Source organism: Equus asinus, chromosome 8 (genome assembly GCF_041296235.1).
Source record: "Equus asinus isolate D_3611 breed Donkey chromosome 8, EquAss-T2T_v2, whole genome shotgun sequence".
Taxonomy (NCBI): Eukaryota; Metazoa; Chordata; class Mammalia; order Perissodactyla; family Equidae; genus Equus; species Equus asinus.
Window position 1 is genome coordinate 94,433,819 of NC_091797.1, and position 10,636 is coordinate 94,444,454.

Below are 10,636 nucleotides of genomic sequence, written 5' to 3' on the forward strand. Positions count from 1 at the left end.
CAACATCAGGATGCCCTCCAGGAGAGCTGAGTGGAGTCAGAAGCATTAGCGGACCCTGGATGTGAGACCAGCACGGGTGTTGTTGGAGTGGTCCTGAGAGGGCTGGGTTCTGGGCAAGGTAGACATAGAAAATGCTCAACTGGCTCTTGCATACTTGGGCAAAGAGTGTCCTAGTTGAAGTGTGGCTTTTCTGTACCTTTGTTTGTTTGGCCAAAAGCTAGGTTCTCATACCCACTCTAAGGAACAGGGGCTACAGCATGCAGCCCCATCTTCTCAATTTATGCTCCCAAAGTCTGTCCTTAATAGTAACACATTACCTGATTGTCTCACATTCATCAAATATTCCTCAATGTGAAGAGCAGGCTGCCATGAGGACAGAGTCCATGATGGATCAGGGAAGAACCAGAGACACGTACAGAGTTCGGCTGTGTCTGATGTAGGGTAGCCGACTGTTCAACCGACCATCCATCCAGGCCACTTATGAAACACCAACAATATGCTGGGCTGCATGGGGAATAGGGGCCATTAGAGGATTTGACAAGGAAGATAGGAAATCTGATCAAGTTTATGAAGTTCTGCTGCTGCACAGATGAGGGAGTTGGTGGTGAAAGTGAAGACAGGGGCCTGTTGGGGGTTGTGGATTTACTACAAAGAGCAGACTAGAGTCCTGGATGAGGAATGGAGCAGGCGAGGGGGAGAAGGATGGTCAGACTCTGCGTGTACTTTGGAGGTAAGAGGTAAAGAATGGGATGTGGGGAAGAGGTTTGGAGGATACTTCTTGGAATCTGGGTGGGACCTGAGTGAGCTGTACCTTCTGGATGAAGGTTCATGGACAATGATGTGGGATTAAGGGCCTGAGCTCATCCCTGTGATGGAAATGTTGACAACAGCCTTCCTGCCTTGTTTAGCAGTGACAGGAATATTTTCTCTCTAGTTGTCGAGTGTGGAATCTCAATAAGCTTCACTCCTTCTTCTCTGAGATTCATTTGAGATGCTCACTCTCCATGATCTCATGTGTCCACAGCCTAATTTCGCACATGGATCAAAAATGTCCCTCCAGTCCCAAGCATCACATCCACACAACAAACCCTCCTGAATGAGAGAGATTTGCCCCGCCCCCCCCCAGACCCATTGAACAGGAATCCCGGTCTTCATGAGGACTAGACCAGATCACTCACACCATTTCACCTGAATCCATCATGGCATCCCAGGAGGGGATTTTCTGATCGGTTTAGGAAATTAAAGACCTGCTCCAGGAGCTGGATTTGGGGTCATTCACAGACTCACCGCATGGCTGGGAGACTTGGGATGTAAGGAGGAGAGGAAAGGGAAGAATGTTTGCCTACATGGCCCCCAACCAAGCACATCACTCTGCTGTCCATCCTCGTCATAGTTCCTGTTGGCTCTTGTTCTGTGGATACCGGGAGCTGGGCTGGGGACAGAGGCCAACACTTCCTGCCTCAAAGAAGGCTGCTTCTGGCTACCAGACGTTTCTAATGTTCTTCAAAGGATCAATCTCAGGTAAAATCACACCCACTTCCATCAGTGAGGCATCAATCTGAAATTCAATATTCTCAGGAGAAATAGAAAGAAGCAAAAATCCCTCATGAGGACATTCGCTTTCCAGATTGAGTGAGGGGTGAGTATTAAATCTCAAGAAACCACATTAGTGGCCAGTGTCAACCATCACTTGGGCTCCTCTTCTCCACCTGCCCTGTCCCTCAGGTGTGGACCAGTCCCAAAGGCCCAGCTTATGAATCTTGGAATACACACTCCATGCCAAGTCCCTTCTGATCCCATCCCCAAGCAGGTGCTCCACGAGCTCATGGAGGGGTCATTGCTGAGATTCTCCACCTCACAGGGTGCAAGTCACAGTGCTCTGTCCCCGTCACCTTCCTTTTCTGTGTCCTGGAGCTGGGATCACAGTTAACCTGACTCAAAAAGGTAAACACCTGACTCTCATACAAGTATAGAATGAACCGGTGTGAAATATTTTCTTCAATGCATATATTAATGGGGAGATTGGTAAGTGGTAAGGGTTAGTCATAGAGCGTAGCAAAAACGAAAGTCCTTACATTCCACCAGGAATAGAACCTATGAAGCAAAGTCTTTGAGTGTTGGAGATGCACTGCTCAATCTCCAACAAGGGATGGATCACCTACAAGGAAAGAATCTGTGTCTTGCACAGAAGGGGACCTGCCTCCATGGGGCTGGTCACTTCTCTGCATTTGATCCTGATGTAAGAGGAGTTTGATAAGAGACAGCCCCTCAGTCCTGACCACTGAACAGCCAAGGGAGCTGTGTACATGCTCACCCCTGAGGAGTCTGAGTAGAGCATAAAGACTGCCCTCAGGTGATGGGGAGGCCACATAAGGGGCCACCTGGCCTGAGCCTAAGGCAAGGGGACAGTGGACAGAGCAGTGGGGACCAGAGCTGCTTCTGATGGGCTTTAGTCACTGTGTCACACATGGTGAGTCTGGGCCTGGACACCAGGGGGCAATCAGTGCTCATTCCTGATGCTTCTGGGGCTGATCACAGCTGGGACCAGCCACCTGGCACTGCCTGGTGCCCTCTGCTCAGGGCCCACAGCTGTGAACACCCCACCCCCTGGCCATCCTAACGCAGAGGGGCCTGAACCAAGGCTCCAGATCTGGTCCCTCAATCACTTTGACTACTCTGGGCTCCTTTCTGAAGATAAAACAGGATGAAAATTAGGGTGATTATGACTACGTGGGACTTGAAAGCATCCCAGTGCTAATGCAGGCAGCTGCCCTGGAGAGAAATGAGCTATAAGCTTCCCATCTGATACCAAGCCTGGCCCATAGACCCACTGTCACCTCATGTGACCAATGCTAGACTCGGGGGAAGTCCCTACAGGTGTTCCTCCCTCATGAACCAAAATTCCCAGGCCCTACCCTGGCTGTGGCCCTGCCCTCCAGTGCAGTGCTTATACTGAAGTACTATGATGAAACCTTCCCAGCTGGTTAATGTCACACAGGCAGGAGGCTCAGGTGGAAAATGCCCTTCACTATCCCAGATGCTGGGCATGCGGTCTTCATATGTATGACTTCCCATGATCTCAGGGTAGGATCGAGAGCAAATGCATGGGATTTGGAATCAAAGGACCTAAACTGCATCACCTGGTTCCCCGTCTGCAGGAGGTACAGCCCTGCATGGGTCACCAGCTTCTCAAGCCTTGATTTATCACATGAGAGATAAAGGCGCTGATGCTGCTCCTCTCCATCAGGATCAAGCAGACTGCAGTGATGTGGCATGAAGGTCTGGACTGAGGACCCATTTAGCACTAAATGAAGTTGTTATTAACCAAAAGGAATGATGATTCTGAGACACACTTTTGTCTATTTAGAACCCTGTAAACATGTTCTCAGAAAGTGATGGGACTTTTTCTACATTTATGGAGTCATACCTGACATACAATGAATCACACACATTCAAAGTGTAAAATTTGGAAGAAATTTTGAAACATACATAAACACGAACTTTTGGCTTGAGATTATTTCATTTAAAAGATGACACTGCCAATTGTGCCATTAATTGAGCCCCCAAACTCCTCATCTGTGGTAGCAGCAATGGGCCCTCAAGTGTCCTGCCAAGATTCTCAGGATCCAGATCATGCAACACGGTCCCCCTGAGCATCCCTGGGCTGCAGGATGAGAATGAGAGTGACTATTACTGCTGAACTGGGAGAGCAGGCTCTGCTCATACAGTGCTCCAGGACGGAGGGGAGGGAGACACAAATATGCCAGCTGCCTAGAGATGGGGGTCCGTGGGCAGTCCTTGACACTTTTTGCTTATTTGTCCAAAATCTAGCCTTTTAGACTGTATTACTCAGAGTTTTCTAGAGAAACAAAGATGATAGAAGATATATGCTCTCATATGAATAAATTTATAATGGGAATTGGCTCACACAATTATGGAGGCCAAGAAATCCTACTATGTGCTGTCTGCAAGCTGGAGAACCAGGAATGCTGCTGTAATTCAGTCCACGTCTGAAGGCAGGTGAGGGTGGGAGTAGGAGTGGGAGGCAATTGTGTAAGTCCTGGTCTGAGTGCCAAGTCCTGAGAAGCAGGAGCTCAAGTGTCCAAGGGCAGGAGAAGAAGGATGTTCCAGTTCAAACATCCAAACAAAGAGAGAGTGGATTCACCTTTCCTCCACCTTTTTGTTCTGTTGGAGCCCTCAGTGGACTGGATGATGCCCACCCGCAATGGGAGGGACACCCACTTTACTCAATTCACTAATTCAAATGTGAATTTATTTAAGAAACACCCACACAGATACCCCCTGAAATGATGTTTTGCCAGCTATCTTGGCATCCACTAGTCCAATCAAGTTGAAACATAAAATTAACCATCACACCAAACCATTCCAGGAAACTTCTAGAAACTGTATCCTCATCCTCTTAAATTCTGCCTCCAAATCCAATCCTTTGTGGTAACACATTGGAATATTGTCTCACATTGAGCAGAAATCCCTCCATGCCAAAGTCAGCCTGCCTTGGGGACCACGTTCATGATGGGTCAGAATAGAACCCGGGGCACAGTCCAGCTAGGTCTGACTCAGGACAGTCAACTGACTAAGAGGTCCTCCTGTCCATATCATTCACTTAACAGCTGCTCTGTGCCATAATTGGGTCCAAAAGCTCAGGATACACTGTAAACAAGACAGGTCCCTCTCTTCAAGGAGTTGACACTGTCTCAAGGAAGAGAGAACAATTAAATAAAAGTATCGATACAAATAAGATATTCCCATGGAGTAAGGAGAGGTGATCATGATGAGGCAGGTATAGTAGCCATTAGAGGGCTTGACAACAAAGATATAGGACCTGATGCAAGTTTATGAGGGAAACTCCAGTTGCTGCAGAGGTGAACAATGAGGAGGAAAGATGGAAGGCAGTGAGGCCAACTGTGGTTATTGGAAGAGAAGAGTCAGATTTGGCATGTTTTAAGAGGAAGTGTGTACTAAAGACTGGGATATGGGTTAAAAGCTGGCCCTTATGAACTGGGTGGGATGTAAATGGCTGCAATATTAGGGGAACCTTCAGGGACAAGGGTGTGGGGTTGAGGATCGAGCTCATTGCCATGATGGAAACCTCAACAAAAACCTCCCTGCCTTGTTCAGTGTTGCCACAGGAATGTTCCCTCTTCAGATGATAAGAAAGGAATCTCAATGGGCCTCACTCCTTCTTCTCTGAGATTCATTTGAGATGTCCCTTCTTTGTGACTTCTGTGTCACCAGGCTGATTTACCACCTTGGGATATTATGCCTCTGAAGTCCCAGGCATCATAGCCACACAACAGACCCTCCAGAATGACAAAGACTTGCCCTCATTGATCCATTGAACAGGAATCCAGGTCTTCCCAAAGACCGGATCAGATCCCTCACACTGTCTTGCCTGACTCTATTATGATGACCATGGAGGCAATTGTCGGATCGTTTTGGGAAACACAAAGTTCCTGGAATTGGAACTGGGGTCAATCACATACTCACCACTTGGCTGGTAGATTCGTGGCCTGATAGGAGAGGACAAAATCAGAAGGATTGGTTAAGTAGCCCCATCAAGTGCATCACTCTGCCCTCCACCATCATTGCTAGTGCATATTGGGTTTGTACAGTGGACACCGGGAGTTGAACAAGGGACACAGGCCAGGTGGTTTCTCTCTCACAAAGTTCCATTTGTGGCTCCCAGATCATTCCAATGATCTACACAAGATCAATTTAGGAAAACGCATACCTATTCCTATCTGTCAGACATTGATCTGAAATTCATTGGCCTCAAGACAGGTAGAAAGCTGTAAAAAATTCTTTTGCTGGCCTCCTCTTCCCTGAGGGAGGAATAAGAGTGAAGAAGTCTCAAGAGACCACACTAGAGCCACTGCCCGCCATCACCTGGGCTCCTCTCCTCCACCTGCTCCTCTCTTAGGTAAGTGCCAGTCCCGGAGGCCCAGAACAAGGACCCTTGGACACACCCTCCATGCTAGGTCCCTTCTGCTCCCATCTCAAAGAAACTGCTCTCCCAGGTCACCTAGGGGCCATTGCTGAGGTTCTCTACCTCACAGCATCCTGGTCGCAGGTGCTCTATCCCAGTCACTTTCCTCTTCTGTGTCCTGAGAACTGGGATCAGAGTTAGCCTCACTCACAACGGTAGATATCTGACTCTCATACAAATAGAGAATGAACAAGTTTAATATATTTTATTCAACTCGTATATTAATGAGACAACTATACTGGTAAATGTGGATGAAAGAGCATAGCACACATGAAATACTTAGAGTCTTCCCAGAAAAGGACCTTTGAAGCAATATTTTTGTATGTTGGAGAGACACTGCTTAGTCACTAACAAGAGAAGAATCACATAAAATGAAAGAAGGCTGTGTCCTGCACAGAAGAGGACCTGCCTCCATAGGGGCCCATCACTGCTCTGCACTTGATCCTGGTCTAAGAGGAGCTTGTATAAGAGGCACCACCTCAATGCTGACCACTGAACAGCCAAGGGAGGCAGGACAGACCCTCCCCTGAGGAGTCTGAGTAGAGAATAACGACTGCCCGGAGGTGATGCGGAGGCCACGTAAGAGAACATCTAGCCTGACCCTGAGGTGGGGGGCAGTGGACAAAGCAGTGGAGAGGCGGGAGCTGTCAATGATCGATTCTGGTTACCATGTCACACCATGGTAACTCTGTGCCTGGACACTAAGGGGTGCTCAGTGCCCATTCCTGAGGGTCTGTGGGTGATCAGGGCTGAGACCAGCCACTTGGCACTGTCTGGGTCCCTCTGCTCAAGGCTCACAGCTGTGACCTCCACACTCCTCTGGGCCCCACAGGTCCTATCCCTGCCCACTCCCCTGACAATCCTGAGGCAAACGGACCTGACCCAGAACCAGTGAGGGATCAGAAACCTGGGGGATCTCATTTGCATGAGTGGGCCCCCCTCTCTCAGAGATTGAAGAGGGGAAGCGAGAAAATTTGGGAGACTCTGTTCTTCAGCTGTGTGGCCACAGAAGGTAGGACTCAGTGATAGTCTCCACCATGGCGTGGTCTCCTCTCCTCCTCACCGTGCTTGCTCACTCAGCAGGTGACAACATACTGGAACAGAGGAAGGGTCCCTGGGTAGACACATGGGGCCCTGCTCCAGAATCATCATCTCTGTTTCTCCCTCTTCCAGGATCCTGGGCCCAGACTGTGCTGACTCTGCCACCATCAGTATCTGGGGCCCCAGGCCTGAGGGTCACCATCTACTGCACTAGAAGCAGCTCCAACATCAGGGGTGGCAATTATGTGTCCTGGTACCAACAGCTCCAGGGAACGACCCCCAAACTCCTGACATATGAGAATAGTAAACACCCCTCTGGGATCCCTGATCGATTCTCTTGATCCAAGTCTGGTAACTCCAGCTCCCTGACCATCACTGGGCTCCAGATTGAGGATGAGGCTGATTATTACTGCTTAACATGAGACAGCAGCCTAAGTGCTCACGCAGTGCTGCAGGCCTGTGGGGAAGAGAGTCAAAACCCTGCTGTCCCCCAGTGATGGGGCTTCCTTGTGCAGCCCCCACTACTCAGCCAGGGCAGATGCTTCCTTTGTTTGTTTGGCCTAAAACTGGTCTGAGACTCACTGCAGCGAACTTTTAAAGAACATCTGTCCACATCCTAATTTGTGCCCCTCAATCCTGTTCTTGGCAACAACATATCGTGTGATTTTCTCAAATGGAATAGAATTTCCTGCATGCAAGAGACAGGCTTCCCTGAGGGCAGAGTCCATGATGGGTCAGGGCAGAACCAGGGAGACAGAATCCAGTTGTGTCTGACTCAGGACACGTCAGCAGTGTCCAAACTGTCCTGCTCCCAGGAATAGGCCCCAAACTCATCTGTTATGAGACTAGTGGACCCTTGGGGTCCCTGTTTGATTCCCTGGCTTCAAGTCAGACAACTCAGGCTCCTTGACCATCACAGGGCTGAAGGTTGAAGTTGAGTCAGCTCCTCATTGCCACTCCTATGACAGCAGCCTCAACGCTCATAGAGTCTGGGCCTGTGGGGGAGTATGACTAGAACTCCTTTTGTCATCTGCAAGTAGTGGGGAAAACCTGGCAGCTGTCTGCTCAGGCTCAGCCTGTGGCTTCTGCTTCTCCTGCTGCAGCCTCCATAGGCCTAGACTCATCCAGGGTCACAGCCTTGGAGTCAAGCCTCCTCCTGTCCCTTCTGTCCTCAAAGTCACTCACAGAGGCCCATTTCTAGGCAAAGGGCTCAAAGGAAAGAGAAATTTCAACTTCCCATCAGCCATGGACAGAGTCTCTTTGCACTGAAGCTCACGGGCTGAGGTGGGGGGTCCAGGTGTGGTCATCTCAGACCTGAACTCTGCGTAGGGGATCCTGCACCTTCATCTTGCCTCACTTACCTAATTCTAGTAGTTTCTAGAGCTATGTCATCCACTCACTAGTTCTCAATACAAGTGTCTATTGTCTATTCTTTTTGCTCACTGGGAGATTGCTTCTGTCACTTCTCCTTCAGCACCAGAGTATCTAAATCTGTATCACACATCTGGGTCTTTTGGAATAACTACTTGTCCACTCCCCTCAATGCTAAGATCTCACCATTGGGTTTCCTTGTTTAATTGCATTGTCTAACACTGGCAGAATGATGTTGAATAATAATGAAAATAAAAGTCACCTTTGCTTCTTCCTGGTCTTTTGGAAATGCCCACTCCCCCAGCCCTTTAGCTAAGAAGCTGGCTGTAGGACAAGATTGTGCCTGTGTGGGAGAAAGTGTATATTACCATATTATAAGTGTGTCTGTCTCTTTCTATTTTCATGTGATTTTTATTAGGGATTTGTTTTAAATTTGGTCAAAGCCTCTTTCAGGATCTGTTGAGATAATACGGTTTTATCTGCCGATCTGTTATTTTGTTGTTTCGTTGGTAATGCTGCCGAGTCAATTTCAACTCTTAGAGGCCCTGTGTACTGCAAAGTGAAACCCCACCCAGTGTTTTTGTGCCATCCTCTCATCTCCCGGTGCTATATCAGACAATGCTCTGCTGCTATTCATAAGGTTTTTGTGCCCTTTTTTTGGAAGCGGATGACCAGGTCATTCTTCCTTTTCTGTCTTGATCTAGAAGCTCCACTGAAACCTGTTCACGGTGGGTGATCCTGCTGGAATTTGAAATACCAGTGACATAGTTTTAGCACCACGGCACACACAGCCACCACAGTAAGACAACCGACAGACGGGTGGTGTGGATCCTTGACTGGGAAATGAACTCAGGCTCCTCATGTGCTCAGAGGCCCCGCCCTTTGAGGCAGAGAGAAAGTGAGAGGGTGGAGATGGTGACACCACCATGAGGAGGGAGGCTCCATGGCCCCATTCTTCTATCCAGTGCTCCATTGTCACCTGCCACTTGAAGCCTCTCCCGTGGTGTGTCCATCTCTGCAGTGTGACCCCTCTGAGTCTGTGCTCCCTCTCTCCCTCTGGGCCTAGAGTAATGAGAGGAGGCGCTCAGCTAAAAATACATCAATGAACAGTGAGACTCAGAGACCCCACTGCTCCCTGTGGGACTCCTCTTATTCAAAGACCATTAACGACATAGCCTCATTTATTGATTTTACCATACAGAACAAATTAATGCACCATTTAGCATTGAAATGGGAGCGCTACTTTGGAGCCTTATAAATGCAATTCCTCAGGCATAACTCCTGAATCAGAAATGTGCATGGTCTCTAACAATCTGTATTTCAACGAGCTCTCCAGGAGATTTTTGAACACTAAAGTTTGAGAAGCCACTCTACTTCTATTATTATGAAAGGACTCCTGGGGATTTCTTTCTAAAATTCAGCCAGAGTAACATTCCATGACTCAGCTCTCCCAAAATATCATTCAAAAATCCAGAAACACTTAGGAATCGATTTAAAATCTCAAGCCATCACTGAAAACTGTGACTTGGTTTCACACTATAGTCAGAAGCCAGGAGGGGTTCCCACAAACATAAGTTCTCTAAGGGTATATTTCGTGGCTCAGACGATTTCTAAGCTATTAGAAAGCATCCCATGTAGGACTGGCCTCTGGAAACACTCCTGGCACCCCTGAGCTGAGTCACCCGGTGCCAGGATGCGAGTAAAGGGCTAGAGGTGGCAGCACTACAGGACCTTTCTCTGAGGCATCCAGCACAAGCTGTGAGGTGGAGGAGGAACGAAGTGTGCCATGTCGGCGTGGGTGCAATTTCTCTGTAAGTTTTTTGTATTTGCCAATATAATTTTTATTTTTCTTGTTTCCTTGTTTAAAGAAACAATATATTATACTAAAAATATGGGTGCTGGCTGGAAGTCATCCCATCTCAGGGCAAAATCCAATTGAGACAGAGTGAGGTCTGTTGATGGAGACTCAGGAAGAGGTCACTGAGTCCCAGTCACCCACCTGGCTCTGAAACCGAAAGGTTCCCTCGGCTGGCACTCTGGAGGCCTTGCTCCTGTGGCAGAGAGAAGACATTATGTGGAAGCCATTGCTTCCCAACCAAGGGCACAAGAGGCCAGCTGTGGCGCAATGCCTACTGGGAGATACAGAACTGAGGGAAGTTTCCTGCCCAGTGGATACTGACTAGTCAGCAGGCCTCTTGGCAGCACAGATGGAGCATA